The sequence below is a fragment of the Brienomyrus brachyistius genome, chromosome 22 (genome assembly GCF_023856365.1).
Source record: "Brienomyrus brachyistius isolate T26 chromosome 22, BBRACH_0.4, whole genome shotgun sequence".
Lineage (NCBI taxonomy): Eukaryota > Metazoa > Chordata > Actinopteri > Osteoglossiformes > Mormyridae > Brienomyrus > Brienomyrus brachyistius.
Window position 1 is genome coordinate 4,836,801 of NC_064554.1, and position 13,622 is coordinate 4,850,422.

General features: G+C 49.8%; 1 pseudogene; it reads right to left on the minus strand.

Annotated features, from left to right (window-relative positions):
• Nucleotides 1-15: 15 nt before the first annotated feature.
• LOC125717441 (multidrug resistance-associated protein 1-like) lies at nucleotides 16-13,180 on the minus strand (annotated as a pseudogene).
• Nucleotides 13,181-13,622: the final 442 nt, after the last annotated feature.

Sequence of the window (13,622 nt, forward strand, 5' to 3'; positions counted from 1 at the left end):
AAAATCCTGCGTAACCAAAACCGAATTTATGAGCAGAAACAAACCAGGAAAACACATCACTTCCTGTAGAAAGCAGTCAAGCTCCGCTCTTCCTTTGAGGGATTAACACCCAACACCTAGACCGTGGTCTTGGCCAGTACCAGTCAAAGCGCATGTAGTATCCTAGGCAAGCTTCACTGCCAGCAGCCTCCGTCAGAGACCCAGTGAAATCAGTCTGCCAAGTCAGGACCCTCTCAGAAGGAGGCGCCCTAGACACCAGTCTATGTTGGCCAGTGGACTGACCGGCGCTGCTCTCGTCTTGACACCGTATCTGCCGTGGGCGGACTGGCTCTGCCCTCGCCGCTGGAATATCCCAGGTTATTTTCCATAACCGGAGATGTTTCACGCCGCATTTCTGTACCTTGGCAGAGCCCAAGGCGCCGTACACGCCCAGTCGCAGCTTGCTGTACGGCTGGGTGCCGTTCACCACGGGGTCATCCGTCCACAAGCTCAGCCAGTAGTTGGAGGAGAGCGAGGCGACGTGGTGGCAGAGGAAGAGCAGGATGCTGAAGAGGACAGGAAAAGGCCAATGGCCTTCATGTACTCCCAGAAGACCGCCAACTTGACCTGGGGGGGGGGGGGGGGCAACAGAGTTCACATGGAGACCTATACAAAGATCAGGGAGGGACCGGCGAAGGTCCCAGACTCCGTTTGCATGGCTTACCCTGCCTGTGTTCGCCTTGTCCGCCTCCGTCAGCTTGCCAGCGTCAGCTGCCTTGCCATGCTTTCCCGAAAGAACATTACCGGTGCCCTCTGGTGGGGGTTTGGCTGAACTGCTCCGACTGCATGACAGCCATGAAGAAATTAGGCTCTCAAACAGCTAATACTGGAGGAGTTGTGTGAAATTGAACTGAATTACTTATCTCCTTTCATAACAGTTGCCAAGATACTTAACAGGAGTGTGAGGTAATCGGAGTGCTTTCCTCTGATCCACCACACCGTCCCCCACACTCACCTCAGCATCCCCAAAGGAGCCCCATTTTCCAGGCCTTTCGGAGGAAGGTTCCCATCTGTGCCCGAGAAGACAGACATTGTCAGGGTCACGCTTCACACTCCCAACACCCCCCCCCCCCCCCCCCCCTCACAAGCACCGCAGCCAAAACTCAAAGCAACTTCAGTCACATTTGCTTGAAATTGCTTTCCACTCCAGCATCACCCTCTCTGACCACTAGGTGGTGCTCTGTAGGCACCTAATACCTAAAGATATAAGAACTCCCTGGTGGATGTGGTACCGCAGCTGCACTGGAATATCAAGATCTGCAGGAGGACAGGCGCCACAACCCGCTACATCCACAGAGGGGGTCTTACTGAGATGGACCACAGCTGCCTCTAACAGGACCCTACTGGACGTTGGTCCACCAGGGAATTGATAAAAAAAAGCAACAGTGGCACATCTTAAACTCATGGAATGTTCCGGAAATGCAAATTTCAACATGCAGCACATGCAGGTTTGCAATGACTCAAAGGGCCCCCGAAACACAGCAACCTCACACCTCCTTCTCTCCCTTTATCCTCCTGGTCCTCACTCTCTCCTTCTGGACCGCACAAGGAAAAGTGACAAAAACAATATGAACAGGAGAAACGGAAGGAGAATGAAAGAAAGAAAGAAATAAAGAAAGAAAAAAAAAAAAAAAAAAAAAAACTGGACAAAGATGGGGGCCGTGGGCATTTCCAGGGCCAGGCAGCCTACCTGCTGGCGCCTCCTCCTGTTCGGTGTTGGCATACGTCCTCAGGAACTCAGCAAAAGCGCCCTGGTGGCCGAGCAGCTCCTGGTACGAGCCCGTCTCTGTGATCTCACCGTCCACCATGACCAGGATCAGGTCAGCCTGTGGCAGGAAGCTCAGGCCATGCGTGACCAAGATGCGCGTCTGTGACACACACACACACACACACACACAATCGCACAGCAAAACATACCCAACGACCCACCTAACCACAGCTACACACACTTAACACCAGAAGTGTACAATTCAGGTCCAGAAATTAGAAATCCAGACCAGGATTTTGTTTCAACCAATCACTCTGTGACTCTTACTCTTTATACTCAACTGGTTGGTTGAAACAAAATCCTGGTCTGGATTTCCAATTTCTGGACCTGAACTTTCCATCTCTTCTTAACACATCCAATTTCTTGCCCTTTTACTTACCGTTTCTTTTCTTGTTTTTATAGCTACTGGACAAAGGAACAGAACCGTTCCATCTGTTCTACTTAAGCTGGATACTTAATTATGTCAAAGCTGAACTGGCTGTGAGGAACCATGCGCTCGATGACGCCGGGGCCCCTACCCTGCCCTGCAGGAGCCCCCGGGGCCCGATGACTTCCTCGAAGATGTGCTTCCCGACGTGGGCGTCCACGGCGGACAGCGGGTCGTCCAGTAGGTAGACGGAGCGGTCGCAGTACACGGCCCGCGCCAGGCTGACCCGCTGCTTCAGCCCCCCGGAGAGGTTCACGCCCTGCGGTGACGGTGAAACACGGGGCTGCTCAGCCAGCCTGCTAAGCCCCTCCCACCAGCTCTGCTTTTACTAGACCGTCGGCCTGTCAATCAGCTGACATCTACATGAAAACCCATGACTGGAATGGCCCCGCCTCCTGACCTTCTCCCCGATCTCGGTGGCATCTCCAGCTGGCAGGATCTCCAGGTCGGGTCAAGAGCACAGGCCTCACCACCTGCTGGTACCAGTCCCCTCCTTTCTGTCGCGCCCAAACATGATGTTGTCCCGCAGGGACGCGTTCTGGATCCAGGCCTGCTGGGGCACGTAGGCACAGAGCCCTAGAAGAAACCAATGGGGAAGCGATTATCAGAGAGCGACGGCAAAATGGACCAATGGCGTGCCACGAACTTAGGAAAAGGGGAGGGTCTAAGTAGCAAAGCAGAGGAGCCCTGGGCCAATAAAGTGTTGGGGAGACAGGAGGAGGCAGGACCCCGACGCACCTTGACTGACACAGAGCCTTCCTGCCTCTGCATCTCCCCGAGCAAGGCGGACAGCAGTGAGGACTTCCCGGAGCCCACATGACCCACCACGGCGACCAGCGCCCCCTCTGGAATGCGTATGCTGATCCTGTAGAGAGGTGGAGGGCAGCTGTCAAAACGGGAGGCTCGATGTGGAACTAGGTTGGAGGGGGGGGGGTCATTCTCCAAACAAAAATCTGCATGGTTATAGGAGGCGGCAATAAGAGGGACACAAACTGGAGCTGCAGGTTACTGTTTAAGGAGCTGGAAGTCAGACTGGCTGTGCAGCCTGGAGAGAGCATTCCTTACCCCTTCAGGGTGGGCGTGTCTCCACAGGACCAGCTGAAGACGCCATTGGCTACCATGATGCTGTTAGGGGCTGGGACAAAGGGACACGGTTATTGTTCTGGCTGGTATTTGGTATTTTTATTGAGTTCATGCCTCATCTGGGCTGTTGAACTAGAAAAAAACTGACCCGACCTGAACAGCCATTTGTACAAATACTCACTGTCATTCGCTGCCTTAAAGCAAACGCACGGCCCCAGGGCCTCCAGCCGCAAATGCAGAAGGCCACTTTGTAAGACTATTTAATTATTTCCTTTAGCTTTACCTTGTATTTATTAACCCTCTGGGGTCTAAGGGTAGGGAACACACTTTCACTGACTGAGCCATGGTCACATTTCATTCAACATCAAACTTAATTCATGACAAATTATTTCTTATATATTTGTTTGGCATTAAACTCATCTAATCTTAGTGTACTTTGTAAATGTGTCAGATTTACGTGAAGTTTGTGATTTGACATCAAAGTATACATATTGCAAAATGCAGTTTGGAACACTTGCAGAAACATTACAAAAGTACATAGTAAGCAATTGTGGAAGGTTGTTTTGATTCCACATATCTGATCACCAAAGTCTTGGCTGCATTAAGATGACTAAATGGTGTAGTTGCAACATTCAGTTGGATAAATAAGAAAAACCAAACTGATGTCACTATTTCTGGCTCCTTTCATTGAATATTTCATTGAACACACGAGAGGGCTAATGCACCTTGGGGTTGTCATAAAAGCAATTTTACCAATGACAGTAAAAGTGAGTCAAGGGCTCCCGCAGCCACCGGCCCCGCCAACACAAAGCCACTGCCCCGCCCACACAAAGCCACTGGCCCCGCCCACACAAAGCCACCGGCCCCGCCCATGGTCCCACCCACTCACAGCCTGTTATCCCCTTTCTGTCCACGCTGTCCTCCTCCAGCTCCTCGTGTGACAGGAACACGCGCAGGACGCTTCAGTGACACACTGGCCTGCAGTATGGGGAGTAAAGGAAACGATGGAGGATTCAGCGGAACATCTACAGCGGATATCCTTTAACGAAGAGCTACTCTGAAGACAAGCAGCTTCCGCGAGTCGCTGGGTCACTGGGCTGCTTGATCGGTGACAAATTAGCCCAGTTTCCTCTTAAATACACACCGATTGCACAGTGTTGTCAGGCTCAGATTTTATACTGTGAGCCGATTGGCTGAGATTTGGCAGGAAGGGCCTCCCATTGGTGTGGCCTCACCCACCTGCACCATGCTACTGATGACCATGGGCAGCATGTTGAGAGGGAAGCGCAGGATGTTGAATAGCGCCAGGGAAACGAAGGCCTTCTGGGCATCCAGCACGTTCTTCTCGTCCACCAGGACGTATACCGCGAAAGTGGAGAGTGCCACCTACAGGACCGGTAGACCAGAACAGTCAGATGAAAAGGATAGAAACAGGATCCTTCACATCAGATATTACACAGAACCAGAAGTGGACATTTCAGATCCAATAAGTACTTTCTGGATCTGAAATCTCCACCTCTGCCCAGAATATATTTATTAAACATTTTTTATTATGTAGACAACAATAACGCCAAAATAAGGTAAGGGCCTCATTAACTCAGGCTGGTGTGAACCGCCATTTCGGTGTAGCTGAAGCATGCCCACCAAGGCTCACCAGGAAGGGCGCGCAGACCCAGGTGAAGGTGGAGACGGCACTCAGATAGGCGCTCTTCTTGAGCACGGCCAGCTCGCTCTCGCGGATCTCAGACAGCTTGTCCCGGAATGCCAGCTCCCAGGCGTACAGCTTCAGCACCTTGATGCCGTTCAGCACCTCATTCATCAGCTTGATGCGGCTGTCCTTGCTCTTCATCTGGGCCACCTGCGGGGGGGGGGGGGGGGGGGGGGGGGCGCCGCGAATAGACAGGGACAGCATCACGACTACGAGGCAACTGTGGAGACACAGGATTTTATTGGCGCCCACACTCAGATGACAGGCTGTCCTACCTGGTACGTCTTGGTCTTCATGGCAATGACGGCATTCACCGGCACCATCAGGATCATCACCGCTACCCCCCGGCCAACACGGATGGACCCAGGTTCTGTGGTAGAGATACCTCCATTAGTCACCAAAAGTTGACCCATCCCACTCCGGGGGGAGCTGGGCATCATTATAACACAAGTCTGTGACGCCCTGCCCCCACGCACCTGCCACAGGAAGTACAGTGCCAGCACCACTTGCAGGGGGGCGGACCAGATCATGTTGATGTACGTGATGAGGTCCATGAAGCGCTGTGCGTCCACTGACATCAGGTTGACGATCTCACCCACGGTGGAGGTGCGGCGGGCCGCGTTGGTGATCACCATGGCCTACAACACGGGGAAAACATCAATACGCCAATGATTCACAGAGCTGAGGTGGGATGCGAACCCACAACCATGAAGGCCGAAGGTGTTGAGCTCTCTACAATGGCCTTAAAAATTCCTGAGGCGATTTTGGTAAAGTGAGCAAAATTATGACTACCGATATCTTCTGCCAAGTCAACTTCTGACCTCAATAGACGCACACCGCAAACACACACATGGACCTCTGATGGAAGGCGGTTCCCTCACCTTCCGGTAGATGGCGCCCACAACGGCGGTGCGGACCCTCATGCCCGTCATGAAGCACACGTGGAAGTACTTTTGCAGAATCAGGGTCTGCACACAGGCGCACGCGAACAACAGAGCAGTGTAGAAGTAGCCGTGCCAAGAGGGAGTGCTGGGGTCGTTCACGAAATTGATCAGCAGCCTGGTTCAGAAGAACGCAGCCATCAGTTTGATCTTCTTCGAAGACAAACTTGTCAGCATTAAGGATTATGGATGGGACATGAAAATAAATCCAAAGCACTTCCGATTCCTTCAGGATTCCAGGACCGATTGAGAGCCCGCAGAGAGCCTTACCGCAGAATCTCAGGGCCGACAAACATGAGGACGTCGTGGATGATCTTGTAGAGGGTGCTGACTAGGAAGTAGGGTCCGAAGGTCATGCAGAGGGCAAGCAGGAGGGACGGCTGGTGTTTCTTGGGGGACGTGTTGAGGATCAGAACCTCAGACTCCTCCGGAGGTGGATCGTCACTCCTGGGCTTGGCCGGCCGTTTCGGGGAGTACAGGGTCTTCAGCGGGGGCCTGGAAAGGGAGTGCACAGGAGGCTGTGACTCGCTGCCCCCAGCTGGAGAAAACTAGGAGTAGCAGCAGCAGATCTGACCTAGTGTCCCTGTGGCACTCGTTGTCCCAGTGATACATCAGCTGTGGGACCACGCGCTGGGAGCGATCCTCAGCCGGCATTCAGGGACCACAGGTCCTTCTCCTCCAGGGGTCTTTTGAAGCCCTGCACCATTAGCCTGTGGACCAGAGGCAGCAGCTTCTCAGTCATGTGACATGGTGTACTAGGGACGCCACAATTATATTGATGATGCATTTTACAGAAAAAAAAGTACTTCTATTTCAACAAGAACACCAAACTGGAAACCAGCCCCCTCACCCACTCAAAGTCTGAATTAAGCCTCTTACCCAGTGATCCACCAGAAGGTTATCTTAGACAGGAAAGAAGCCCCACCTTCCGGGCAGGGATTCTATGAATGAAGGAAAGATGGACCAATCAGAGATTTCGCAGCCATTCCACATGAAACTGCCCAAAATAGTAACGTATTGAAGACTTGCACACTAGTAATGGAGTCAACGCCAGCTAAACCGAGACCAAGTCATTGCCAAGACCAGAGAGTATCGAGACCAAAGACCAAAGGCAGGGCTAGATCAAGTCAAGATCAGAAACAGATTAATGTTTGAATCTACGCAACACAGCACACTATGAAATATGGAGCATAGGCACCATGTTGGGGCTAAGCAGTATGGCCTAAAATTGGTGTCACTGTAATTTGAACCATGGCTGTTTCTTAAAATTTCAATATAAATGCTTCTTTACAAGTGTAACTTTTTTTTCTCAAATGAGACACAACTTACTGGTTGCATTTGAGCTTTGAAGCGGCACATTTTACACCCAATCACAATACTGTGTTAACCCTTTGAACCCCGCCCATTTTTTCTATCCCTTTGATTTTAGGCTCATTACACTGTAAGTACATGAATTAGCCACATGTGCTGTGTGGTTTTCCTGCACATTCTGGCCCATTCAAATGTGTCATAATCTGATGTGTAAATGCTGACACAGTGTTGATATCCTTACAAGGAAGAACTACTTGCGCCTATTGAAATTTCAGAATTTTTAGTCTCATCTAATACAAGAAATTACATTTGTAGTGCATGCAATCTCATAATTGAGACTAGGGTCTTGATGATGTGTGAATGCAGGGGCTTCATTGGGGACCTTTCTATAGCTTAGTATTATGGTTAGTGCCAGACGGAATTGAATGTCCGATTTTGCATCCAGTTGGGTTATTGTTGAAGTCAGCAAAGTTAGACAGCAATGCTTAATCATAATATTATATAAACACTTTATATATTTTATTCATAAATATATACAAATTAAAATGAGTTTTATATATACCCCAGTTCATCGAAAAATCACAGATTACAGCTTGAAGGCTCCTGAACACTCCTATCAACTCAAAGACGTACAATTTACATGGGAAACATGCTTCAGTTGTACTGCGTTTACGGTAATTGCCAGAGGGGCCAATAATTGTGGCACGTGTTTTTGTTGAAAAGAGTTTATTTTTCATGAAGGATTCGTTTTTCCTTTGAATAGATTTATTTCAATAAAAGTCTCGACGCTTTTTCCAGTGTGAGACGATGCTGCTTTACATAAATGTGTGTGTGTGTGTGTGTGTGTGTGTGTTTTCGGAATGAAACTGAAATAGAAAAGCATTTAGTTTATGATCCACTGGACAAACACAGACATAACATACCGGTTTTACAGTCTAAAGCGGAATAGCTTATATGCCATGACTGGTAGAGTGTCTGTCCTATTTCAGCTGTTCTGACAGAGCTTGACATTAAACAAACATATAGAACCTTTTGTGAATAAATACTGAAAATATCAAGTAACTGTCTTCCTAATAAACAGAACGCCGTGTTTTGCTGTTATTTATTGACTCTTTCTATCCCTTTATTTAAAAGCCTATAAATAAAGAAAATATATATATTTTTTCCCCAGAAGTTTTCCGTCTAATGTGAGTAATATTGATGTTTTATGGATTATTAGGGTTTTTTTTCGCAGAAAATGTTTAAAATATATGGCTTATTGCATACAGGATTACTCTGAAATGTTTTAGCACACAACATTGCAACTTATACTACTAGATTGAGCGAGTTCTCTCGATTGCAAAGATATGCGATTCATGTCTGTGTGTTTTACCTGTGCAAAAAATTACGAGCCTGAGATTAATCAGGGAGAAAAAAAAAACAAAAAACCAACACATTCCGCAATTATCAGGTTCTGACGGTTAAACAGATGAATATTAAGCCGTTGTGATAAATACTGAAGCGATATGACGAGTGGTCTTCACTGGTCTTGAAATAAAACCTCCAGTCCTCTATGTCCAAGACAAGACAGAGTCAAAATAAAGTTTAGTTTCAAGATGAGACCAAGACCGCAAAAAAGTGGTCAAGACCAGTCTTAAGTACTACAACACTAATATACACACAAAAAAATGTCCCTCCATTTTAGTCTTATGCTCCTGCAGCTCAAAACCACAACAAAACCCGCAGACGTTCACTGTCAGACAGCAGCTGTTAGTAAACAGCCTTCCATTAAAAACGCGACAATGACTCACAGTCACTTCTGTAAACATGTCTGAGGTGAAAAGTGGCCGAGAGCCCCATGATCTAACATGACGTCACATGGGGACCGTTCCATACTTGGCTCAGCACTCCCGCAAACACTGACAACGTCAATATATTTCAACGGCGGGAACTGCAGCCGATGGGTGCAGAAAAGGAACGTGAGCGAGGTCTCACTTACGGGGTCCTTTACGCTTTGGGAGAAGAGAGGGGGTTGGTCTGAGAAGCAGGCCAGGATGAGCTCCACAAGCAGCAGGGCCCAGTACGTATAGAATGTGGTGAAGCGGAAGATGTCCACAGCGTCCGGCTGGATGGAAACACAGAGAGGGCAAGAGGGTGATGAAGTCATCAATGTGCGTCAGCATTACCAATTCCACAACACACCCAGACAGACACCACGTTAACACCACAGTACCGACCCGGTTACTCTGCGGTCACGTGACCCAGATGTGCACCAGCCCATCCTCACCTCGTCAAGCGCCTGCAGGACTTTGGAGCGGAAGGAGACCGAAGCACAAAGCAGCGCCACCAGCCAGAAGATCAGCATCAGGCCCGAAGACTGGACGCCCCGGATACGCTCGTACTGGGTCAGCAGGGCCGCCAGGAGCTGCCACGGGGAATGAGCGTCAGGGGTCATAAGTTGCAGATCAGGCCGGATTGTCTTACGAGGCTCGGAAAACTTTCCACCGGCAAGAGGGGCCATCTAAACACCTTCAGAAGATGAGGTCACTGACAAGGGGCTGAAGCTAGTATGTTACATACCAGTCGGAGCTGCCTTACATCCAGTGTCAAACCCTAACCCGTCAGCTCAGGCTCCAGTGTCAAACCCTAACCCGTCAGCTCAGGCTCCAGTGTCAAACCCTAACCCGTCAGCTCAGGCTCCAGTGTCAAACCCTAACCCCTCAGCTCAGGCTCCAGTGTCAAACCCTAACCCGTCAGCTCAGGATCCAGTGTCAAACCCTAACCCGTCAGCTCAGGATCCAGTGTCAAACCCTAACCCGTCAGCTCAGGATCCAGTGTCAAACCCTAACCCCTCAGCTCAGGATCCAGTGTCAAACCCTAACCCCTCAGCTCAGGATCCAGTGTCAAACCCTAACCCGTCAGCTCAGGCTCCAGTGTCAAACCCTAACCCGTCAGCTCAGGCTCCTAATTGCCAATTACATTATATTTACATGTCAAAGGTGTCAGATGCAGACAGCTCTCACCATGGTGACCCCCAGGATCAGTGGGCTGACCAAGTACACAGGGGCCCGGAAAATCCTCTGCTCTCTTTCCCAGAAAGAGTAGAAAACATCTGCCCAGCAGATAATCCACAACAGGAAACCAATGACCTGCGACGAGGGAGGGTGGGGGAACAAAGATTCGTGAACGACCTGTATGAACTGGAATTAACACACCACAACACAGGACTGATTTGTATTCTAGGAAAAGGGGGGGGGGGCACAATCACAAAGACAAAAGGTCTTTGATACACAGGAAGCCAACTGGTTTAGTGACAAGTGTGTTTGGCTGCTGAATCAATTTCATGAATTGAAGGCGAACAAAGTACAGTACTGGGGGGGGGTTCACGGTCTCTGGGTGCGTCCCTGAGTGAGGAGCGGTGACACTCACAGTCTTGGCTTTGTTCAGGTGGGACATGCGGATGTACCCCCTCTGATGGGACTTCAGGTACAGCATGTAGAAGGGTGCGCAGACCCAGAGGTAGATGCAGGGAACCCACACCAGCACTGTGTGCTGGAAGCACCGGGTCAGGTCCGGGCTGCGGGAGTGCCATGTCCGGTTCCAGTCCTGAAACAGAGCCGGCCAGGCGGGTGAGTGCAACAAACGGAAACGAGGATGTCGTGTGTCCCATCGGGCTGGCCTAACTGGTCTAATCCCGCCCAGCAACCCCACCCACCATGGCATCCACAACTCCATCTCAACCATCAGCTCTGGAAAGCTGTGATCCCAGCACGCTGATGTTCCTGACTCTGCCCTGGGGACAGTCTTGTGTCGCCACGACAACATGGAAACCAAGGGGCTAAAAGTACCAGACCAGGATGGAAGAACAAGGCGAGTGGGTCAAATGAGCAACACACTGATACAAAGCACCACTGTAGACTAGACTACAGCCCAAAGTGATGCACACACGAGGAAAGCTTGGTCAGACCCCTAGGTCAGCCAGTGACCCTGGAACACCTGGGGTTAGGGGTCTTACTAGGGCCTAATCATGTGATTACTACGTTAGCCATGGGATTCGACCCCCACAACCTTCCAGCACATATTCCTAACCCCGGAGAGATACAGACTGGCCAAGCCATCAGGTAAATGGAAAGCTCTCCTCAGATCACACACAAAATTTCCTAAGCAGGCCCAGCCGGGGCTCACACACACACACACACACACACAAATTGGAACTGCCAGTACCATGTACACTGTTTTTACAGCACCAAGTGCATCCTCAAACTCCCATTTGGCACTAACCGTTCAGGCTCCAGCTAAGCTACATGCCTTAGGGGATTTCAGTGAAATTTAAGCACAGCAATTACACACGGAGGGTTGCTAAACCACCTTCCCTTGCCCCCACCCCACCACCCCAGAAGCTGGAGGAGGTATTGTTAAGGGTGGCAATCGCAGCGACAACAAGCTCTTCAGGTTTCAAAAACCTCTGTTAACAAAAAGGAAATAAAGAGGAATTAGCGCAAAATACAGCCAAAGTTTTCTTCCTTAAAATTGCTTTAAGTAGTAGTTTTATGGTCCCTCAGAGTCACAGGTTTTTCAAGGGAGTGTGCGTGCGTGTCCCTACCACACGCTACAAACATGTGGCCCCAAAGAACGTGACTCACTCGCCAGTGACATCAGACTAAACCTCAGCAACTGCTTCTTGTTCTTCCCTTTTATGCAAGTCATTGCCCAAGACCCCCGTTGTCATCAAACGCTATAGGTACATATGCACGCATGTGTGAGCAGCTCACACGGGGACGTCGCACACCGGCGACAAAAACACTTCTGTCATATTTGCCTATCAGATGGGCCGCTTTGCCCTTCCCTGACAGGCATGAACGCAAATACCTTCCTACCTGAAGCAGCACTACAAATCTGAGCATGCAAACTTTAAAAAGACCGGTCCGGACTACATGCAGGTGCTGCGGCCCGGGATCGCCCACTTGCTGAGGGACCGTAAATCCCCCTATATCCCGGTTACAGCGAAACGTCAGCTTAGGTACCGTCAAATTAAAGACAGTAACATATCATTAATAACAATTCGGCAGAATCCGGCCGTGCCCACGTTGCCGTACTTAAAGTCTTTTTATTTGTATTATTTTAATGCTTCGTTTCCAAAACAGACAGCAGCTGGCAGCCAAAGGCCGAGTAAATCATCTTAGACCCCCGGCGAGGGACCATTTAAAGCGGTGTGTGCACGGTGCACCCAGGGCCCGTTTCAGAGACCCACACGATGGGGAACCGGAGCGGACCGGCTCCCGGCGGCGACATGGCGAGCCGACGGCTCTGAGAACTCGGGCGCCGCCGCGCCGGAAGCCGGTCGGTGATCCACGCAGCTAAGGCAGCTCACCCAGAAACGGTCCGAGCCGTCCAGGCTGCAAAACCTGTCAATACTCATCGGCCACGGCGCTTCACGTCCCTCTTCTCTTCTTCTTTTTAAATATTATTTTCCGGCCGAGACCCAGAGTAACAGATAGTGCAACGAACCGCCGCGGCTTTATATACAGCTGGTTCTGCGTGCGCAGCTGGAGGAGACCGACAGGGGGCGCTGCTGCGCAGACTAGCTCGCGGTCCCACTGAGCACCCTGCTTTCACTATATACCTATCGCTCTACCACTATCTACTACTACTTTTTTTTTTTTTTTTACTAAGCACAGTTATTTTACATGCGGTTTTTATATTTTTCAACATGGCAAATAAAATCACTTTTATTATATTTTAAAAATTATATTGCTGCGAATTGTTTATTGAACGTGCAACGAGCATGTCATCAGCGAAAAGTACAATATTGTGTATCCGCACCCCTCTCTTAACCTTTTTCTCTGTTAAGGGACAGGAGTTAAGATGTTATTTATCCTGGTGCCCCCTATACAGTTCATATAACTACTGTGAGAAACTCAAATGCTTACTCCGTATTAAGGCGCCACTTCCGCTTTAATCATGGTGGGGTTTTACGTAACATGTGATCGTGGAGTTTTGTATGCGTAAGTCTTAAAGGACCCTTATGAATACCAGTAATCGTGTTCAGCATGGAGTCGGTGAGTGCAGCTCCTCAGCAAAAATACGGCACTTCAGTGACACCTAGCGACGGATTGTCTCCAAAGCGCTGCGCGTTCTCCGCAGGGCTTGGCTTCCTTGACTCGTGTCAGAGCTCCCCAATGTCATTTTGCCTCCCCCTCTGGTAGGGGCGGTGGGGGGCAGCGGTACATTTTGGGACCACCATAAATTGGTGCCCCCTGAATTTGCCAGGTAATGCGTGCCCCTCTGACGCCCCTGCTACCCAGCACCGATTTAAAATCTAATGTACGATTTGTCTCCGTATTTTTTAAGCGTTTAAGCATACTT